This window comes from Cetorhinus maximus, chromosome 16 (genome assembly GCF_964194155.1).
Source record: "Cetorhinus maximus chromosome 16, sCetMax3.hap1.1, whole genome shotgun sequence".
NCBI classification, from domain to species: domain Eukaryota; kingdom Metazoa; phylum Chordata; class Chondrichthyes; order Lamniformes; family Cetorhinidae; genus Cetorhinus; species Cetorhinus maximus.
Window position 1 is genome coordinate 38,370,618 of NC_135894.1, and position 20,685 is coordinate 38,391,302.

The following is a 20,685-nucleotide window of genomic DNA, read 5'->3' on the forward strand; positions in this document are numbered from 1 at the left end:
TCATAATTGCCATTGAGAAGCTGTCTTCTTAAATACAATTTAGTGGCTTCCTAATCCATTGCTGTGTGACTGAAATTGCAGTCCAGTGGTCACCTTTACTGACACTACCTTTTTATTCTAGATTTTTTTAGTTAATTAATTGAATTTAAATTCCCCAGCTACAATGGTGGGATTTGAACTAATTTCTCTAAGATTATTTGTCAATAATGTAGCTATCAAGCTACAATACCCCACCTTTATCTAGAAAATAGTGGAAATTAATCCCCTATCCTCAAATATTTGAGCAAGGAAACAAAATTGCTCCCTTTAAAGTTGAGGATTTTTTTTTGAGACGGTGGTAATCTTTGTTGGCTGCTGTTCAGATGAGATTTATTTAGTAAGTTCACTGAAAAACTTGAGGATAATTAGAAATTGAATTATAAACAGCTGTAAATGTTCTGCTAACTTGCTCCTCCATGTGGAAGCGGAGAGTCTATTATTGAAACTGCCAAAGGCAACCCACCATTCTGGCTTTCAAAACCGAATTACTTTCATTAAAACGTGCTAACCATTTATTTTATATATTTCAGCCTTCCAGGTTTTTAATATATGCAGCAAAGAATGAAATGCTGTGGTATTAATTGGCAGGAAAAGAAGTTCCTGTTACAATGCTTCTTCCCTATCATTTCAGATTTTTCTGGGCCAGACCATTCCCGAGCTGAGATGGGAATGAGATTTCCAGCAATGCTGCTCCTGATTCAGTCAATGAGAGGGATGTAACAGTTATCCAAGGGTTGGTAAACCTTTTCATTTCTTTTCTTCCCTCTCAGGTATTACCTGAGTAAACTCTGTGCTGCATCATGTATTGCCATGTTAGAGAACAGCATTAGAGGTCGGGCAGAAGTCAGGGCCATAGCTGCAGCAGAGCAAGAGAAGGACAGCCCTTCTGACCAAATGCCACAATTTGACATTACTCTTTCAGGCACAGTTATGTCTGAATAAACACTCCAATTGCTATGGTAATAACTGGCTACTTTTATTTCCAGGGACCAACCTTCAGAGGAAGACAAATGGTTGGCTATGGCCAACTCTGTGCATTGGACTGCCTGCCAGTGAGTCTGCTCTGTCAAGGGAATGGAAGAATCCAGCTCTAACTTCTTCAATGCTGCACTGACATGTCAGCCTTGGGTACATGATCAAGTCTGTAGAATGGAACTTGTTTTCACAGCTGTCAGGCTCAGAGGCTGCAGAGTGCTGCGATGAACAAAGGCTGACAGCTAAACTTGTCCAACTATTGTGGCAAAGGAGGCTTTTGCTTTACAGTCAGAAGTCTTCTGCCTGAATAGTATTTTTGCTGGGAATTTCATCAGAGCTGCTCCCACTCTGCCACTATAATTTCACTGAAAGTGCGGCGAAACCACATTTATACGCATAAACAAAACTTGCACGACAGTACAGGCAAAATTGCTGAGGTGAAACAGGAGTTGCTTCATAGAAATTCCTGAGCTTTGATCAAAGATTAGTTATCAACCATCAAATAGAGGCAGGTAATCTATATGTTGCATAGTTACCATCTGTTTATTTTTGCACCTGGTGTTGCTGTCAACCATTTTAAGCCACGCCCCTGTACAGCTTTGGACTTGGCAAAAGGATGCATTCCTAATGGCTACTTGCACAGTGGTGCTGCTAGAAACTAACTCTTTCTGAGTAAGGGATGATATGTGGTACACAATTCCTAGCATTCCTTGGCAAACATTTGCACATAAACAAATCATCCTCGTTGTTGTTATTGTTGGCTTGGCCCTCGATTTGAGGGTGAAGTCAACTCACACCTTTGTGTAACTGAACAGGCTGATTATCGACCGGTATATCTTTGTGCAGATGGGGCAGGATGTCCTGTGAAGTAGTGGGATCTGGAATGCTGGATTTGCTTCCTTTTCTTTCCTTCTCTGCTGTTACTCTGCTTCATCATTAAGAAGTTGTGACTCAAAGCGTGACAAAACTTGATGGACAAGTTGTCACCATTTTGCATGATCGGTAGAAAGCTCCCCCCAGCCATTAACGTCAATGCTGTTGTGCTTCAAGAAAAGCCTCAGAATATCAATGAATTGTTTTCTTTGTCCTCCGCTGGAATGTTGGCCATTTGAAAGTTGAGAAAACAGGACCTGATGGGGAGATGGTTTTTGGCCATCAGGACACAGCATCCAGTCCAGTCCAATCAAAAAAATACGTGGAAAAATAATAAGGAGAAGAATTCATGGAATGCACTGAAAACTGATTTATTGTAAATTTTCTAGTATTCTTAGTTTATTTAGTAGTGAGTTACCATCACCATACAAACACAAATTGCTCCTGGGCAAATGAGATTAACTGGTTTAAATTGGGGGGAGTAATGATCTCAGAAAATTTCCCAGCTTCCAGCAAGCGTTTTAAAAATGTATTGAAATGCTGTTTTCTGTCAAACGGATGTATTGGTTATTGTAAAAGCAATGTCTCCCTCATGTGGCCTATGCTGAGCGTGTAGCAAATCAATGAGGAGGCAACTTGTATCACACACAAGATTCCAATACAGAGCTACAGGAACTGCAACAACAAAAAAAAGTAGAACATAAGCATATCTGCAGCTAGTATAAAATATTAACGTGAATAAATGTTGCTATCAGGGGACTGATTGGAATTGTCACAAGGATTGATTTGGCTGAAGTCTAAAACCAGGTTACCTATCAGCCAAAATTGATTTGTAGCTTGGAGAGACCTCCATGGAATAGAAAACAAGGAATAGGAAAATCCTTTTTAAATTACTTTTTTCGTAAAACGACAGGGTAAGTAAATATTAAGCTAATGTTTTACTTAGGCTGATCAAGGCAGCTACTTTTGTACAAACTTTACATCTCATTATAATACACTGAGAACCCCACCCACATAGAGGCTTGAAGGCTATAATTTGAAATCGGGATTAGATTACAAAGTTAGTTTAGAACACAGTGGTACAGTATAATATGTGAAAAATGTAAGTACACACCACTGGCAGAATGTTAAAGAAACAGTATGGACAAATGTCCAAATGTCTACTTTTCAACTTTGACTTGTTATTCTTTGTGAGTAATGAAGAAATAAAGTATGTGCAGACATACCGTCATCTGTTGGGTGGAATTCGGCATGGGAGGTTTATTAGTAAGCTTCTAGTGATTTCAAACCAGGCCTCATTTTATTAAAGCATATACTGAAGGGTTTTGTATAAAACTGGCACCATAATACTCCCATAAATATTAGAATTGAGCAATTCATTGACCTGTTTTTTGCATTTTGTGATTTCCAAGGTGAGGAATTTCTGCTCCATTCCCCAACACTCTTTTCATTTTGGTCTCCACCTTAAGAACTCCCAAAATAGCAATAACTTCAGGTGCAGAGTAAAGATTCTTTGAGACTCTGCCTCAACAGCATATCTAATCCCCAAGCACAGAAACCCATTCCCTACCACACCAATCACATTCTTTCATTTCCCAAATTAGACATGCCAAACCAAATGTGAGCATTAAATAGCACAGAATTTATGCTTTGAACCCATACTCATTATGAATTTTGTTGAAATTCTTCAACCTTATTTCATGTAAGACCCTTGCAGCCAGCATAATCAGACTTCTATCTAACAGCTTGTGATGCTTGAATTCAGGCCCCAGAGGTGAGAGATCAGTCTCCAATCTCTTATATTATCCAATTGCCTTGAAGAGTTTTAATACGCCCAGTAACCAATAAAGGGGTCATAAATATTCAGGCTGTGATCTGGACTACCTCACCCCACTGCAATCCTTCAGCCACAACCTCCCCATGTAAAAGATATCCCTGGCCAATCAATAAGTAAGATTTTGGCACCATAGCTCCTCCCCTCAGGTGACTGCAGTTCCCTTTTCAACCCATGCACTGGCTGGCAATCCATCCGCCTAAACCTCTATTCCTTCAATTGGTGCTTATGGATTACCCTTCCTCTATGACAGAAATTCCCTGACAGCATTTACCATCTGCAGCCACCACCTTGTGCTTCCTCTCCCCAACTCTGTTCTTTATCCAGCTTTCTCCCTTCCCGTCCAGTACTTTCGCCCTCTCCTCTTCTCCGTCTCCCCTCTCCTTTCTTTACACTACCCCACACTTCCTTTACCCCAGCTCACATCCATCCCTTGCCCCACCCCTCACCCTCACTTCTTTCTCCCCTGTTTACATCCTCCTCCCTCTTTTTCCTGACTTCTTAACATTGTTTCTGTTTTTCTCTATCCTTTAACCTTCCTTGACCTGAAAAATTCAATTTGGTCTGGGCTACTGATTTGCAATGTCATGGGGGATTGACTAGTTAAAAACAAAATGCTTGGATGAGTCAAAGCATTAAAAACTCCTGCAACTCCCAAACCCTTCAAGGTTGTCTATGAAAAAAGCCTCTTGCAATACTGGTTATGCCTGTAGGTGGCACTATGATAGGAATTGCCACTATGGTGCTCGTGGTGGTTACGTGATTGCCTTGTTTAGATCTATTCTAGCGCTATCTTTGTTTCAGCAAAACAGGATTCAAAATGTCAAAAATGTCCAAAAGGAGTGACCAATTTTATTATCATAGGAGAGATATAGTAGGAAGCCATTTTCTTTATAAAAATTTAAATTATCACCAATCCAATTATCCCAATAATAATGTTTCCCTCCTCCAAAGCCTGACATCTCCTCCATCATTCCCCCTTCAGCCCCCTGACTACCCATTCAGAGCTTTGATGTCCCCTCTCACCACCACTTCCCTCTAGCCTGCTGATTCAGTGGTTCCTTCACTGACAACCTACTGATTGAAAGGATGTCATCTATCAGCCCAAAGACTTTCCCTCATCTATGCATTAATGTCAGGTCACTCCCTCTCCCTCACCACTCCTTAACAGAGTGTAAAAATTGTCATCCAACAAAGCACAGCAACAAACTCATTGGTCAGAACACCAGCCGCAGCACAGAGAAGTCAAAATGCAACCATGTATCTCACCACCCTGCTGATTGGATATTCAGCAATTCTTTCAAAAGTTATCCTCACTGGCCTGTACTGTTGGGCCACCATTCACCCACCCAGACCACTTCTGTACCCACTGGCAGCCATTGGCAGAAAGCTGGTGCCATTCAGTAAGAATGAAAACCAGGTGAGAGTCAGAGAGCTGCAACCTACCCACTCCTCCCCTGCACTACTATCATTGCAAGCAGCTGCCAGGCAGCCAAGATTATGTAGGGACTTCCCATCTTGTCAAACTTCCCCATCTCTTCCAGCTCGGAGAATTTGCCAACACAGGTGGTCCCTCAGGGTTGCCAAGCTGCCTTCCTTTTTCCACAAATCTCTCCTCTTCCTCCCCTAGCCTCCATGTCCCTACTTTTCTCCCTCCCACCTTCCAGGATCTTGTCCCTATATCCTATCCATTTTGTATTCCCTTTTGCAATGATGAATATTTTCTTTGTATCTCTTTGTTGTCTTCTCTATTTCTATTGGTTTACTGGATTACTGCTTTTCTTGCCATTTGTGTAAGTAACTTTCTATAGCTTTATGCAGTGTCCACCTCATATGTTGATCATGGCTGGGGGAGGAGGACATTGTGAGGATGCATCCTTCAGAAGGCTCTTGCTGCCAGGAAAGAGTTAGAGGAAAGAGAAAATGCCCAAGGGGTAGTGTGACATTAACGGACAGGACAGGAGCAGGTAGCAAGCTTCACTTTGCCACTTGAAGTTATTGGCCTAGATTTTCACCATGACGGTGAGGGAGAGCCTTTCCATCATGACAAAAATGGTAGAAGAGGCCCGAATCTGGAAGTCCCGATCCCAAACATGGCACCTATCATTTTCCCAACCCATAGGGCCAGGGTTGGGATTTGTGCATGTGCATTTCAAAGAAGCAGTTGACCATAGAAATCAGCAGCTGCTTCCACTCTTGTGCGATTTTGTTGTGAGAGGTGTCTGAAACCCGATAAACACAGATTAATCCTGGTAAGAGCAGCTCTGAACTTTGTGGATTCATTTGGGTAGCCAGGGTGTGCTTTTGGAGAGGTAAGGTACTCCTTTGTATATGATCCTTGATACCTTTTGGGGTGGCCAGATGCCCTTTGGGGAAAGTCAGGTACCCTTTGGGATTGATAAAGGTAGGCATGAATGTGTGTAAAAAGTGCATTAGCTGAGAGGCATGAAAGCTATTCTTTCCAGAGCATCACTTAAAGCTAGCTTCCAAAATTGTGGGACTTGCATTTAGATTGCAGCTTTTAACTTGTCTGTTTATTCAGTTGCTGCTGTTTAACCATAAGACCATAAGACATGGGAGCAGAAATTAGGCCATTCGGCCCATCAAGGCTGCTCCGTCATTCAATCATGGCTGATAAGTTTCTCAACCCCATTCTCCCGCCTTCTCTCCATAACCTTTGATCCCCTTACCAATCAAGAACCTATCTATCTCGGTCTTAAATACACTCAATGACCTGGCCTCCACAGCCTTCTGTGGCAATGAATTCCATAGATTCACCACTCTCTGGCTAAAGAAGTTTCTCCTCATCTCTGTTCTGAAAGGTCTACTCTTTACTCTGAGGCTGTGCCCTCGGGTCCTAGTCTCTCCTACTAATGGAAACATCTTCCCCACGTCCACTCTATCCAGGCCTTTCAGTATTCTGTAAGTTTCTTGGTATTTCAGCATTCTTTTGCCTCCTAACAACTGCATTCTTGTTGCCAGTGGTTACCTCCTCACACAAATGCCCCCCACACCCCATCTCCACAGTCACAAGCTCATGCTCAACACTGACATTCCATTGGGCACACCAATGTCTGTGCTGGATTTGGACAAGGAGGACACATTCCTACACAGGGAGAAGAGGCTCGTTTGTTTTGCACCTCAAGTATCTAGCACTGTCTTTCAGTGGGCCCAGGAACGGTATTACATGCCTTAAGCACTATTATATGGACACTCAGGAGAGACCTTCCTTCACCATCTCTGATTCAACAGGTAGGCAGTCACTGAGCTGCCTCTTCCACTGGAGCCAGGCCTGCAGGAATAGTCCTGTTTGTTATCATTGAACTTTTATGCTACCAGCCCATTTCAAACCATAACTTGTCATACCTTCATTAACTTCAGACATACATTGCCCAATGCATCAAAGCAGGTGATGGATGTTTTATTTGCCAGGAGTGACATACATGTCACTTTCCTCTTGGAAAAGAGAGAATTAGTCAGAAGATGCAGCACTTCTCTTAACTGAATGGGTTTCCAAAGATTCAGGGCATACATCATGGCACCCATGTAGCAACAGTCCAGGACAACATTATTGTATAGATTAATCAATGTGAAAATCATTGTGAGCCACCACAAACAGTAACTTCTAAAGACCTAGATGCTTTCAACTTGTGACAGTTGATAGTGTCACAATTAGTTGAAAGAGCAGGAAAAGTGGATGATGATTGTTGGAAATCCAGAAACCCAACAAAAGGCGCAGAGAAAATGCAATGTGGATCCCGAGCCCACCGTGGAATGCCCAATTGGAATAAAGAGAGTAGCACTTCCAATGTCTTGACAGTTAAGATAGGCAGCTCCAAGAAAATGTTGAAAATTGTCTCTGTTTTCCATGTGCTGTGCAACTTTGCCATTCATAGGGAGTAACTCTTACAATCAGAAGGGTTGAAAGGTGAGCTTGACAACTTGGCTGCAGGTGAGGAAGGAGAAGTGACCATAGCTGATGCACAGCCAGGAAAACTGGTGCATCAAGTATTGACCACACTTTCAGTCAAAAGTAACCCTGTGAAACTACATGAAATACTTGTGGTCCTCTCTTTACTGCAGTCACCACATACCATTTTCCCTCTGCCTTATTACAATCGGTCCCTGGACAAGGTCTCCCAGTTTGTTATGATCCCGGATGAGGTGCCCCAAATTGTTCTTGTTATGAAAGTATAATAATTTTCATAATATTATTGTGATTTATTGTTAAAGTAGGTTAATAGTGGGCTTTGGATAGTTTGTGTGTGTATGTGTGTGTGATTTAATTGAATTGGGGACAGCTGGCCTGGAGGTTTGGAAGTATCAAAAGACGTTAGGTAAAGAAGAGTTTGAAATGCTAATTACATAAACATGGCTGAAGTCTTAGAATGTAAGGGGTGAGGAGAATTTGCATTTTTAAATAAATTGGGACAGTTTGAATTTCAAAGAGACAGTAGGATGTTTACACTTAGCCAGATAAGCTAGGCCAAACAGTGTGTTTATTTTTCCCAAAGGTTACTGACAATATTAGCACCATGAAAAGTTTATATTATGGGAAAGTACATTTTCAAAAACATATGGGACAATGGGATTTACAGATTAAGAAGAGAGAAAACGTATATAAGGGAGAATGAAAGGCTATTTTGAGAGAGGCCCTGTGACATCTAGCAGAAACTTGTGAAACAGCCTCCAGCCATGTCTGCACGAGTCTGCTGAACCCAGCCTTTAAAGGTGATAACTGTGCTGGCCTGTCTTTTCTAACTTTAAAATCTATTTTAGTTGGTTGTCTTACCAGGGGGTGTATTTGGGAGTCAGGTTAGGTAGGAATTTTAGCATTTGCTATAGTATTAAGTAACTGAAATCTTATGTATGTGTTTGACATCTTTTCTTTTGTTAATAAATATTTTAATTTTGTTAAAAAAAAATCTCTAAAGATCCCGGTGGACCTATTACTTCTAAATTCAATGCACCCATCTCAAAATAAATACAAATTGCAAAACCGTTGTGATAGCAGGATCAAGATTCCCTTGTGGATTTGATCCGCCTGTCACATATCATTTGCCATGTCATAACATTATGCTCCTGGTGAAGAGGGATGAATCAGCTCTCTTTCTTTGTTCAACCTCCTTGGTTGGTCGCAACAAGGGTAATTTAAGAAGGACCCCTTCCCTCATGCATATCTTTACCAAGTCCAAATGTTTTCATATTTTAAAAGGAGCCAACTTAACCAGGCTTTCTTGAGTTAAAGAAAGAGTGAGTTTATTAGTTACTAAAACACGAGAAAAAATAATAAAAATGCAACACACATGCACACAGGTTAGAAATCAGAAGTGAGTCCATAAATAAAAGTTAAAAAGATATACGAATCAGTCTTTGGCTTGTCTGTGAGCAGTAGATGGTGAAACGTTGTGGCCGTTAAGTTGGATGGTTCTGGTAGAGCTGGCTTTGGCAGTTGAGCAGTTGGTTTGGAGGTTCTTGGTTCTGCAGGTTAGCTGAAAGGGGTTATCCTGTTTCCTTTTCAGCTGTGGCTTTGCTGACTTGTGACTTGCCTCTAGCAATCAAAGAGAGAGAGCAGATTATTACCTGCAAGCGCAGGGATGCCTAGTTGATGTTCTTCAGCTGTGGCCTTCACAGCACACTCCAACACCAGAACAGAACACCAAAACTAGCACACACAGCCCAGGGTTGCAATTGGCTTTTTAACCCCTTTCCTTGTGTATTCCGGGAAAGGAAAAAAAAACAAACATGCCTTTTGCCCAGAAACTGCTTTCTTTCAACTCAGTTCATGTCCACAATCTGGGATATTACTGAGCAGGAGATGGTTTATGCTGAGATAGTAATCAGTATTTTTTGCATTGCATCTCTTCCTTTGAAATGCCTCTGACTGAAGGAGGCCTTGACACCTTTTTAGGTACAACATTCCGTTCTCTCTCGACTCTTTGGTCAAGCATAATCCACTTAGGAATTTTCCAGCAAGTGGTTACTTTACAGGCTCAGCCAGCTTTTGCTTGTATGCCCTTTTTTAAAAAAGCCCATGTCTTATTTGGAAGTTCAATATGCCTGTAAGTAATTCAGGGCTATGACTCACTGTCGTGACAGCCTTCAAAACCATTTCTGCCACCTTGGGGTTGCCACTCACCCCGGGGTACTCTCCTGGTTTCTGAATCTTTTCCTATATACCTACACAGATGTCAGCACCATATTGCTGTATAATCTCCAGAATTCCATGCAACTCCAAAGATTCCCAAAGGACTGTATCAGGAGCTTCTGCTGAGGGTAGCTCAATCTGCAGCCCCTGTAAAGTATGAAACCTCAATTAGATCACCCTCAACCTTCTATACTTAAGGAAATATCAACCAAATTTAAACAACCTGTCATCGCAATTGAACCCTTTCAACACTGGTAAAATTGGATTGAACTTATGCTGCATCCTCTCCATGGCCCATATATCCTTCCTGAGGTCAATGCCCAAAACGCAAGCCTCTTTACAACAGAAGCATAACTTCACCCATGCACCCCCGCCAACCCCCTTTGATTTCCAACCCCTTCAGATAAAGTACAATATTGGAGGAAGTTTGCATTCCGGAGACTAGGTCCAGTGGTGGAAATTGGAGTGGCTTCCACTGGCTGAACATGCAAGAGCTTGTGCTGTTAATTATGCAGACATGGGGAATACATTGAATCTCATGGCTGGGTGGGCAGGAAGTGGCCCGTCCTGCCATCACCTCACAGGCTCCAACATCCAAGCGCCATGTTTGAATGGCACCCGGACAGCCATTCACTCTTCTACTCTGGCCCTTGACTCCTTGCCTTAGTCCTGGCTCAGTCTCACCCCTAGCCTGTGTCCTGCCTTGGCACAGTTTGTGTGACAGGCAGCTGATATCTCTCAAGGGCAGTGTGAAAGGAAGGCAAAAGCAGTGTCTACTGACCTGAAAGTCCGGGAAGAAGTCTACCTCCCCAGGTGCACGCCACTTATGTACAGTTGTGAAACAGAACGTTCTAAATTCCCGCTGGTGGGGCGCTAAATTTGGGGGGGGAAGGGGGACAAGATCCCAGCGTGTTGGGCTTTTAATGGGCATTCATAAGATGTAAATGGCATTCTCAACATAGATCCAGGGCTTCGCGACCTGCCTTTAAGCCGCCATAAAAGTTGGGAGCACAAAGATTCCAAATTTCCCAACATTGGGAAACTGATTTTTGGCTTCCCGCCAAATCTTGCTCCCCCCACCCTCCATGATTCCCGCTGCTGGCATTATGCCCATTATACTAGTTGTTTTGATTACTTTTGTACCTTTGTAGCTTTTAGTTATGTGTTTAGATGGACAGGAGCAAAGAGGAGGTGCTAAACATCTTAGGTAGGACAGCGTAGGATTGTTAAAAGCGTTGTCCAGTAGCTGATCAGCAAAACCTCCAGCACTGAAATAGCATTAGTGGCTAAATATGGCCACTTATGCAGATTGTCCAGGGGGTCCCACCGATCTTCTGCCAAAGTTATAGTAGGAAATCAGGCAAACTGCATGAAGATTATCCCACCATGAACCTAACACATCAATCTAAAAATATAATGTAATTTACCTCTAACCATTAATGTTGCTTTAACAGTACAGGGAACATTACCATTACAGAAGGGTTCTCACTCATGATAACAGTTAACAACAAAAGAGCAAATCACTGCACATGGATGATACAAGAAACTGTTAATCTTGGCCTGGATCTTCATCCTGTAGATGGGTAGAGGGAGTCGGGAAAATGCCCAGCTCAGCCTTTCCGCCTCAGGAGAAAATGTCCTCAACGGTGGGATCATCATTGCTGGGGGGTGAGTGTGGGCTGGCGTCGGGCCAGCTGACCCTGGAAGAAGTGCACAGGCAGCCACAGGGACTGCCAGGTGGCAAGGTGGGTTGTTTAAAAGGACTGCCTTGGTGCCATGAGATTTTGTCCCAGCTGAAATAAAAACTCAAAGGCTCTCCATCCCTCACCCTGAAACCTCTTCACCCTCCAAACACTTCCCATGCCCCAACCATGCCAACTCACACCCCGCATCCACCCCCATGGCCGTCATGCCCTTTACCCACCCCCCCATGGCTCCTCATGCCCCCTATGCCCCTCTACTACCTCCCCACGGCCCCTCTTGCCCCCATGCCAAACTCTCCCATTCCACCCATCCCTCATGGACCCTCATGACCCCTATGCCAAGATAAGGCACTTCCATAACAAAAACAGAATTACCTGGAAAAACTCAGTAGGTCTGGCAGCATCGGTGGAGAAGAAAAGAGATGACATTTCGAGTCCACATGACCCTTCAACAGAACTGAGTATAGTTAGGAGAGGGGTGAAATATAAGCTGGTTTAAGGTGGGGGGGGGTGGGGGGAAGAGAAGTTGAGGGTGGGGTGGTTGTAGGGACAAGCAAGCAGTGATAGGAGCAGATAATCAAAAGATGTCACAGACAAAAGGATCAAAGAGGTGTTGAAGGTGGTGATATTATCTAAGAAAAGTGCTAATTAAGAATGGATGGCAGAACACTCAAGGTACAGCTCTAGTGGGGGTGGGGTGGAAAGACTGACAAGGTATTAGTTGTAGATTTAAAAATAATGGAAATAGGTGGGAAACGAAAAATCTATATAAATTATTGAAAAAAACAAAAGGGAGGGGGAAGAAACGGGGTGGGGATGGGGGGAGGGAGTTTAAGATCTAAAGTTGTTGAATTCAATATTCAGCCCGGAAGGCTGTAAAGTGCCTAGTTGGAAGATGAGGTGCTGTTCCTCCAGTTTGCGTTGGGCTTCACTGGAATAATGCAGCAAGCCAAGGACAGACATGTGGGCAAGAGAGCAGGGTGGAGTGTTAAAATGGCAAGCGACAGGGAGGTTTGGGTCTTTCTTGTGGACAGACCGCAGGTGTTCTGCAAAGCAGTTGCCTAGTTTGCGTTTGGTCTCTCCAATGTAGAGGAGACCGCATTGGGAGCAACGAATGCAGTAGACTAAGTTAGGGGAAATGCAAGTGAAATGCTGCTTCACTTGAAAGGAGTGTTTGGGCCCTTGGACGGTGAGGAGAGAGGAAGTGAAGGGGCAGGTGTTGCATCTTCTGCGTGGGCATGGGGAGGTGCCATAGGTGGGGGTTGAGGAGTAGGGGGTGATGGAGGAATGGACCAGGGTGTCACGGAGGGAATGATCCCTACGGAATGCCGCCAGGGGGGGTGAAGGGAAGATGTGTTTAGTGGTGGCATCATGCTGGAGTTGGCGGAAATGGCGGAGGATGATCCTTTGAATGCAGAGGCTGGTGGGGTGATAAGTGAAGACAAGGGGGACCCTATCATGTTTCTGGGAGGGAGGAGAAGGCGTGAGGGTGGATGCGCGGGAGATGGGCCAGACACGGTTGAGGGCCCTGTCAACCACCGTGGGTGGAAAATCTCGGTTAAGGAAGAAGGAGGACATGTCAGAGGAACTGTTTTTGAAGGTAGCGTCATCAGAACAGATGCGACGGAGGCGAAGGAACTGAGAGAATGGGATGGAGTCCTTACAGGAAGTGGGGTGTGAGGAACTTCCATCCCCATTACCTTCTGTACACTTTGTAGAACCAATGGCCCCTATAGTGTAAAATGGGATGTATAAAAAGAAAACTCTTGAGAAAAGGTCATTCATTAAGAAGTTTCTCCTGTTGAAAAGAAATCTGAAGTACAAGCTAAAAGAAGTGTCAATCATCCAGGTCATTTGAAGTTTCAAAAACCGCAAACCACAAACCCTTAAAACTACTTAACTTGTGTAAACAAACATTCTGAAATTGGCCACAAAGATTAGAGAGCCTGAGCTGTCAATTAGATAATATTTCCTCTGGGGAGCAGGTGTTCTTGTACTATAGTAGTTGTCTGGGCCCTCAGCCAAGCTTGGAGCTGGTCAGGTCAGGAGAGCTGGATGCAAGCTTTTGCCAAGAACCAGCCCATACCCTTTAAAAGCACCCCCAAAAATCGCGCAGCCCTGGAAAGGGGTCAGGAATCCTGGAATCAGAATTCTTGCCTTCTTTATTTAATGGGCTCCCAAGTCAACCCAACTTGGTGAAAATCCAGGCCCTTCTGTCTGCCAAAATAAACATGGAGCAGTTACTGTTAAAATATTCAGGTTTACAATACAAAAGAAACACTTCTGAACAATATCCTTTAAAACTTCTGAAACAATGCTAATATCTTGCATTACAAAAACACAGAGGACTGAATGAATTGTTAAACCATTTATTTACAAATGAAATGTCCATAGACTCGAGCTTAAAATGGCAAAGGAATTGGCTGCTGGTTTTCAAAATTATATTGCTGTATTTCCTGTGTATGACAACAAAAGTATTGTGTCTTATATTTCTCAATGTCCCTGGAGTGCTACCAGAGTGCCCAGATGTTATTTATAAGCTTGTTATTTCAACTTACTCAACTGTACGAGCCACCAGACTCTTATGAGTCATTGTGTGCTGACTAAGTCACATGATTGCTTCAGTCTGGCGATATAGAAAGAGTGGAACATCTGGAAAATTCCAGTCAGACTAATAACTGGGTGACACTTCATCAGTACAGCTGTTCTTCAGGGGTTGGGTTTCAGCCACTTAATGGTGGAAATACTGCAACAACGAAATAGTTTAACTGTGACTGAAAAAACAAAACAGTAAGTAAAAACGGAAAGAGGAGTGGGGTGCAGGAAAAAGAGAAGCTTGAACAAGTCAGATTTTCCAAGTGGTAAGAAATCAAAACCTTCATTGCCTGTCGTTATGAAGTGTTATATCAGCCTTATCAAATATCATGTTTCGCGATGACTCCTTCAGCACTTTCTGTTAGAAATGCTGCTATTAAATACAGGAAAAGATAATAAAATCCAGCCTGTATCCGTGGGGGTAGTTTTAACATTCAGGATAGAAAAGCAACCTGGTGAGGACCAGGCCAGTCCAGAGATAGAAGCAGGAGGGCCAGCCAACCTTGAGGACTGGGTCTTATTAACATGCTTCTGGCTGACCTCCAGGTCAAAACAGTGGAAGAAAGCAACAGGAGGTCAGGCAGCCCACTGGCTGCTTGCTGAGCCCGAGTTAAGTATAAGAATGGGTCCTCCCTGTCGCTTGCCATTTCAACACTCCACCCTGCTCTCATGCCCACATGTCCGTCCTTGGCCTGCTGCATTGTTCCAGCGAAGCTCAACGCATACTGGAGGAACAGCACCTCATCTTCCGACTAGGCACTTTACAGCCTTCCGGCCTGAATATTGAGTTCAACAATTTTAGATCATGAACTCTCTCCTCCATCCCCACCCCCTTTCCGATCCCCCCCTTTTTTACATTTTATATTTTTTATTTATTTTAAAAAAAATTTTTTTCCAATAATTTATATAGATTTTTCTTTTCCCACCTATTTCCATTATTTTTAAATGTATTTCCATCCATTGTTTTATCTCTACCTTTTAGCCTATTTCGATCCCTTCCCTTCACCCCACCCCACCCCCACTAGGGGTATCTGTACCTTGCTTGTCCTGTTCTCTACCCTTAATTAGCACATTCCTTAGATAATATCACCAGCTTAAACACCTCTTTGTCCTTTTGTCTGTGACATATTTTGGCTATCTCCACGTATCACTGGCCCTCTATCCAGCTCTTCTTGTCCCACCCCCCCTTAAACCAGCTTATATTTCACCTCTTTTCTATTTTTACTTAGTTCTGTTGAAGAGTCATACGGACTCGAAACATTAACTGTGCTCCTCTCCGCAGATGCCGCCAGACCTGCTGAGTTTTTCCAGGTATTTTTATTTTTATATAAGAATGGGTCGTTGGGGTGGGGTGGAGGTGGCAGATTCCTGGTGAACATTTTGGGAAGGGAGGACGAGAAACACCCCTCTTTTGGGGCATGCTCCTCCCGGTCCCACAAAGGAAAGCTTTAATCTTATCTGGCAAATCTTCGATGGTCTGACCAGGTTTTTTGCTGTCCGGGCTGCTACTGCAGACTTCCTGGTTAAGAAGGCATTGGGGTTCTACTCATTCCGCTTTGCATTAATGTGAAGTTCCTTATTGACCCAGGCAGGCACCTTATTACATCAGGCATTTTAAAATTGCAAAGGATCTGCGACAGAACAGGTAATTTATCTACCCTACATTAATTAAACAGTTGCTGTCGGGTCAGCAGGGAAAGTTAAAATTTCCACCGTGTTTCTGTCCTGGACATGCACATAAGTAGTCACTCTTTGCCAAGCTCTGTTAGTTAGTATACAAGATTATAAATCTTAGAATGTTGTCTAACTCTAATATCCAATATCTCTAAGGGAGGAATGGGAAGTGCCTTTCTATACCTTTGTGCCTATGCGCCAGCCTTTAGTGATTTATGTTAATGGACACCTAAATCCCTTCTCCCCTCCACATCTCCAAAACTCTCACTGTAAAGAAAATATTCCAATTTGTCTTTCTTAGATCTAAAGTGAATGATGTCATACGTCCCCACATTGGCTTCCTAACTTGGCATCATCTGCAAATTTAGATATAAAGCTCTCTATTCCTTCGTCCAAGTTAGTAATATACTTGATGAAAAGCTGAGACCTGGGAATCCCTAGGGAACACAACTTGACTTCAATGCTTTGAGTTACATCTGCTGCTTTTGAAGAAGCATAACAACTTAACAATCAGAGAGGAGTTGAGGCTGTAACAGTAACACAGCTCGTGGTTATCAGACCCTTTATTGTCTCTTTATTTCTTAGTAGATTATTTGAGGTTAAGTAACACATTTCCCTGAAAGAGAAATGATGGCCTGAATATTACCCTCAGGGTGCGCCTGAAGTCAGCGTGGCCGGAAGTGGGCGTAAAACCCATTCCTGGCTGAGATTGTGCTGTGAACATGATCTTATGATGGCCGGCCAATTAATGGCCTGCCAGCATGAAATGCGCCTGGAGAAAGGCCCAGCACTGTCGTTTGGGACAGGAAGTGGGCAGGCGCCGACCCACCACGGGTGATGGTGAGCGCTTCCACTGAGCTCCCTGAAGGCAGACGGATGCAGGGAGCTGCAAACCTCCACAGACTAAAATAAAGCCCAAAAGTGCTGCAAAAAATGTCCATGCAGCAAAATCAAGCACCTAAAAGCATAACTCATAAAAAAAAACAGTCCCCAGATATTTCTTTTTATTTTAAATACTAACAGACATTTCATCCCGGCCTTAGATGAGGTTTCATCAAAAATGTAAAGCCCTCCTGGCTGATTTGCCCTTAAGGTCACTTTCAATTGGGCTGTTAATGGGCTTAATTGTCGGTGGGCACTGTTCTGACTTCTGCAGCCGCCCACCAAGCGAAATATCAAGCAAGTGTGCGCTGACACCAGGACGCTGGCCCGACGTCATCTCAAGGGATCTTACTCCCATTCAGGCGCGTGCCCGTTCGCGAGATGTAAAATTCCAGCCAATGATTTAGTTGCATTCCAAGCAGGTCAATTGATTGATAATGCCCTTCAATCTGAGTCATTACAGCTGCTGCTTTAGTCTCAAGCTTATTGAAAAATCTGCTCCTCTTTGCAGCCTGAATTTCTGGATTTCTGTTTCCACAATCCCCCAGAACATGTTATGAAGGACTGCTTTTTGTATTATTTTGTATTTTGTATTACTGATAAACCAAAAACTATCCTGAAATCAGCTACTGTTCTTTGTAGGCAAATTGTGACTGGAGATAACATCACAAATAGCTGTTTGCAGACGGTCATCACTCGGATTCCTTCAGTCTCTGAGAGACCATTCATTATACATGAGCACCTTCAATGGTTTCAGGATCCATTTCTTTCTCATCTGCAAAGGAGTCGAGCTTTTGTAATGGATTCCTCATAACAATTAGAATTCTGGCCAGTGCATTCCCTTTGCTCCTCTACCTCATTATTCAAATTTGCTTCAGATATCAGATTGCTTATCACTTTCAATGAAGACATGATGTTGTGTATGGCCAGACATAGAATCACACAGAATCACAGTGCAGAAGAGACCCTTCGGCTCATCGAGTCTGCAATGACACGTGAGAAACACCTGACCTACCTACCTAATCCCATTTACCAGCATTTGGCCCATAGCCTTGAATGTTATGACATGCCAAGTGCTCATCCAGGTACTTTTTAAAGGATGTGGGACAACCCGCCTCCACCACCCTCCCAGGCAGTGCATTCCAGACCGTCACCACCCTCTGGGTAAAAAAGTTTATCCTCACATTCCCCCTAAACCTCCTGCCCCTCACCTTGAATTTATGCCCCCTTGTGACTGACCCTTCAACTAAGGGGAATAGCTGCTCCCTATCCACCCTGTCCATGCCCCTCATAATCTTGTACACCTCGATCAGGTCGCCCCTCAGTCTTCCCTGCTCCAACGAAAACAACCCAAGTCTATCCAGCCTCTCTTCATAACTTAAATGTTTCATCCCAGGCAACATCCTGGTGAATCTCCTCTGCACTCCCTCCAGTGCAATCAGATACATTTAACTATTCTGGGAGCTCATAAAGAGCTTTGAGAAGTGGACATATTTTGATACATTCCTTGATAACTAAAGTAAAGCATTGTGAAAAGTACCAGACATACAGATCTGTCTTGAACTCTGATGACAAGAAAGGTTTCAGACCCTTGAACTTTCCCTATGTGTTTCCTGCACTACCCACACTCTGTGCAATGATGTTATTCAAGTCTATTCCATGATGCTGCACATTTTTTTGACCTTTCCTGTTTGATTCTCACCACTGGCGACCAGCTGCCTAGGCTCTAAGCTCTGGAATTTCCTCCCTAAGCCTCCTTGCCTCTCTATCTGTCTCTTCTCCTTTAAGATGCTCCTTTAAAACTCTCTCTTTGACTAAGCTTTTGATCATCTGTCCTAATATCTCAAGCCGGTATCAAATATTATTTCCTAACACTCCTGCGATGAATCTTGACACATTTTATTATGTTAAAAGTGCTACATCCATGTAGGTTGTTGGTGTTGAACAAGCAAAGCTATTAGCTCTTCTTGGCTGGAATCCAAGATCACTGAAAAGCTGCCAATCTTTTTTGTATAGGCGACTATTTTAGGCAACAGTAATTTTCTTATACATTTGATGAATGCAAATTTGTTCCTATAGCTTAAAACATTCAAGTTAGCTTCTTCTCCAAATCTACTTTATTAATTTTATCCATGTGTGATTGAGTTGTTGGGCTGTATTTTGAGACAGTCTGGAATGATTGTGGTATCTTGCCATTTAATTTCTGATTTCTGTTGCAACCCATTAATTCTGTGCTCAAATATCAACCACAACCAATTACTGCAGACAAAACTCCCATGTAGTGTTTTATCTGAGTTCTGATACTGTTCCATTCATAAGGCAAGCCTTGAGAACTGTTCCACTAATCTAGAGATTTCACATCTTTTATGATTCTTTCTGTCTTTCAATATTTCTAGAAATATTTAAGTAGAATAGGAACGTAGGAACATGATTAAGCCATTCAGCTCCTTGGTCCTTTGATATTATTCAATTAGATCATGGCTGATCTGCAAAAAAGCTAATCTGCTGAATGCAGTTTTATAAGCTTTATTTATTCTGGTGGCATTCATTGCCTTGAGATGCCCAAACTGTAGCTTCTGTTGGCAAGGAAAACAACGTACATGGTATGCAAAAAGAATACTCTTACTTTAGCTGTACGCTAACTGGCTTTTTAGTATCCGACTTCTAAGTGGAAGGGTTTCAGAAACCTAATTGCTGCTACCACATCCACATCTACAATCTTTCGTTCAAATTGTACCCTTGATTATTCAGAACTAAGTTGATTGCTCTAGGGGTCAGCTTCTAATGTGCACAATCATCCAGTGCTATGTTGCCCTCAGGAAATCTAAACAAAAAAAAAATAGATGTTCTATAAATAAATAGCTTTCACATTCTAAAAACTGCTTTGAACTGAAATTCAATGTGTTACTTTACATACAGAAGTTGCCTCTATAAGCAATTGTGCTTTAATTGAAGTGACAGCCACAGTTTTGTGTTCAATAAGAGTTAGTTAGGGGAAATCGGGCATTTTTGGGACACACAGTTTCAAACTAATAGTCGTTTGGTGGCACAGAATTGAGTATTGCTGAAAAAGGGACATGTCGAAGCTTCTTGTTTTGCACTCATCAGGACACTTCGCAAGAATACCAATACAAGCAGAAAACAACAATTTATACTGTATAGAATACAGTATATACAGTACAAATTGTACTATTATCCTGAAATTGCCCTTGAGAAGGCGGTGGTGCACCACCTTCTTGAATCGCTGAAGTCTATGTGGTGTAAGTACACCTACTGTGTTGTTAGGGATGGAGTTCCAGAATTTTGACCCAGCAACAGTGAAGGAAGGGTGATATATTTCCAAGTCAGAATGATCTGTGACTTGGAGAGGAATTTGCAGGTGGTGGTGTTCCCATGCAGCTGAAGCCCTTGTCCTTGTTGCGAGTTTGGAAGTGCCATCAAAGGAGCCATAGTGAGTTGCTGCAATGCATCTTGTACATTGTACAGATTGCTGCCACTGTGTGTCACTGTTGGGGGGAATTAATATTTAAGGTGATGGATGGGGTGGCAATTAAATGGGCTTTTTTGTCTTGGAAGGTGTTGAGCACCTTGAGTATTGTTGAAGCTGTACTCATCCAGGCAAGTGGAGGGTGTTCCATCACACTCCTCACTGGTGCTTTGGTGGACAGGCTTTGGTGAGTGAAGTGAGTTATTCACTGCAGAATTCCTAACCTCTAACCTGTAGCCACAGTATTTATATGGCTGGTCCAGTTCAGTTTCTTGTCCATGGTAACCCCCCCAGGATGTTGATAGTTTGGGATTCAGCGATGGTAATGTTGTTGAATGTCAGAGAGAAATGTTTAGATTCTCTCTTGTTAGAGATGATCATTGCCTGGCACTTGAGTGGCATGAATATTACTTGCCACTTATCAGCCCCAGCCTGAATGCTGTTTAGATCTTGCATTGGAGAATGGATTGCTTCA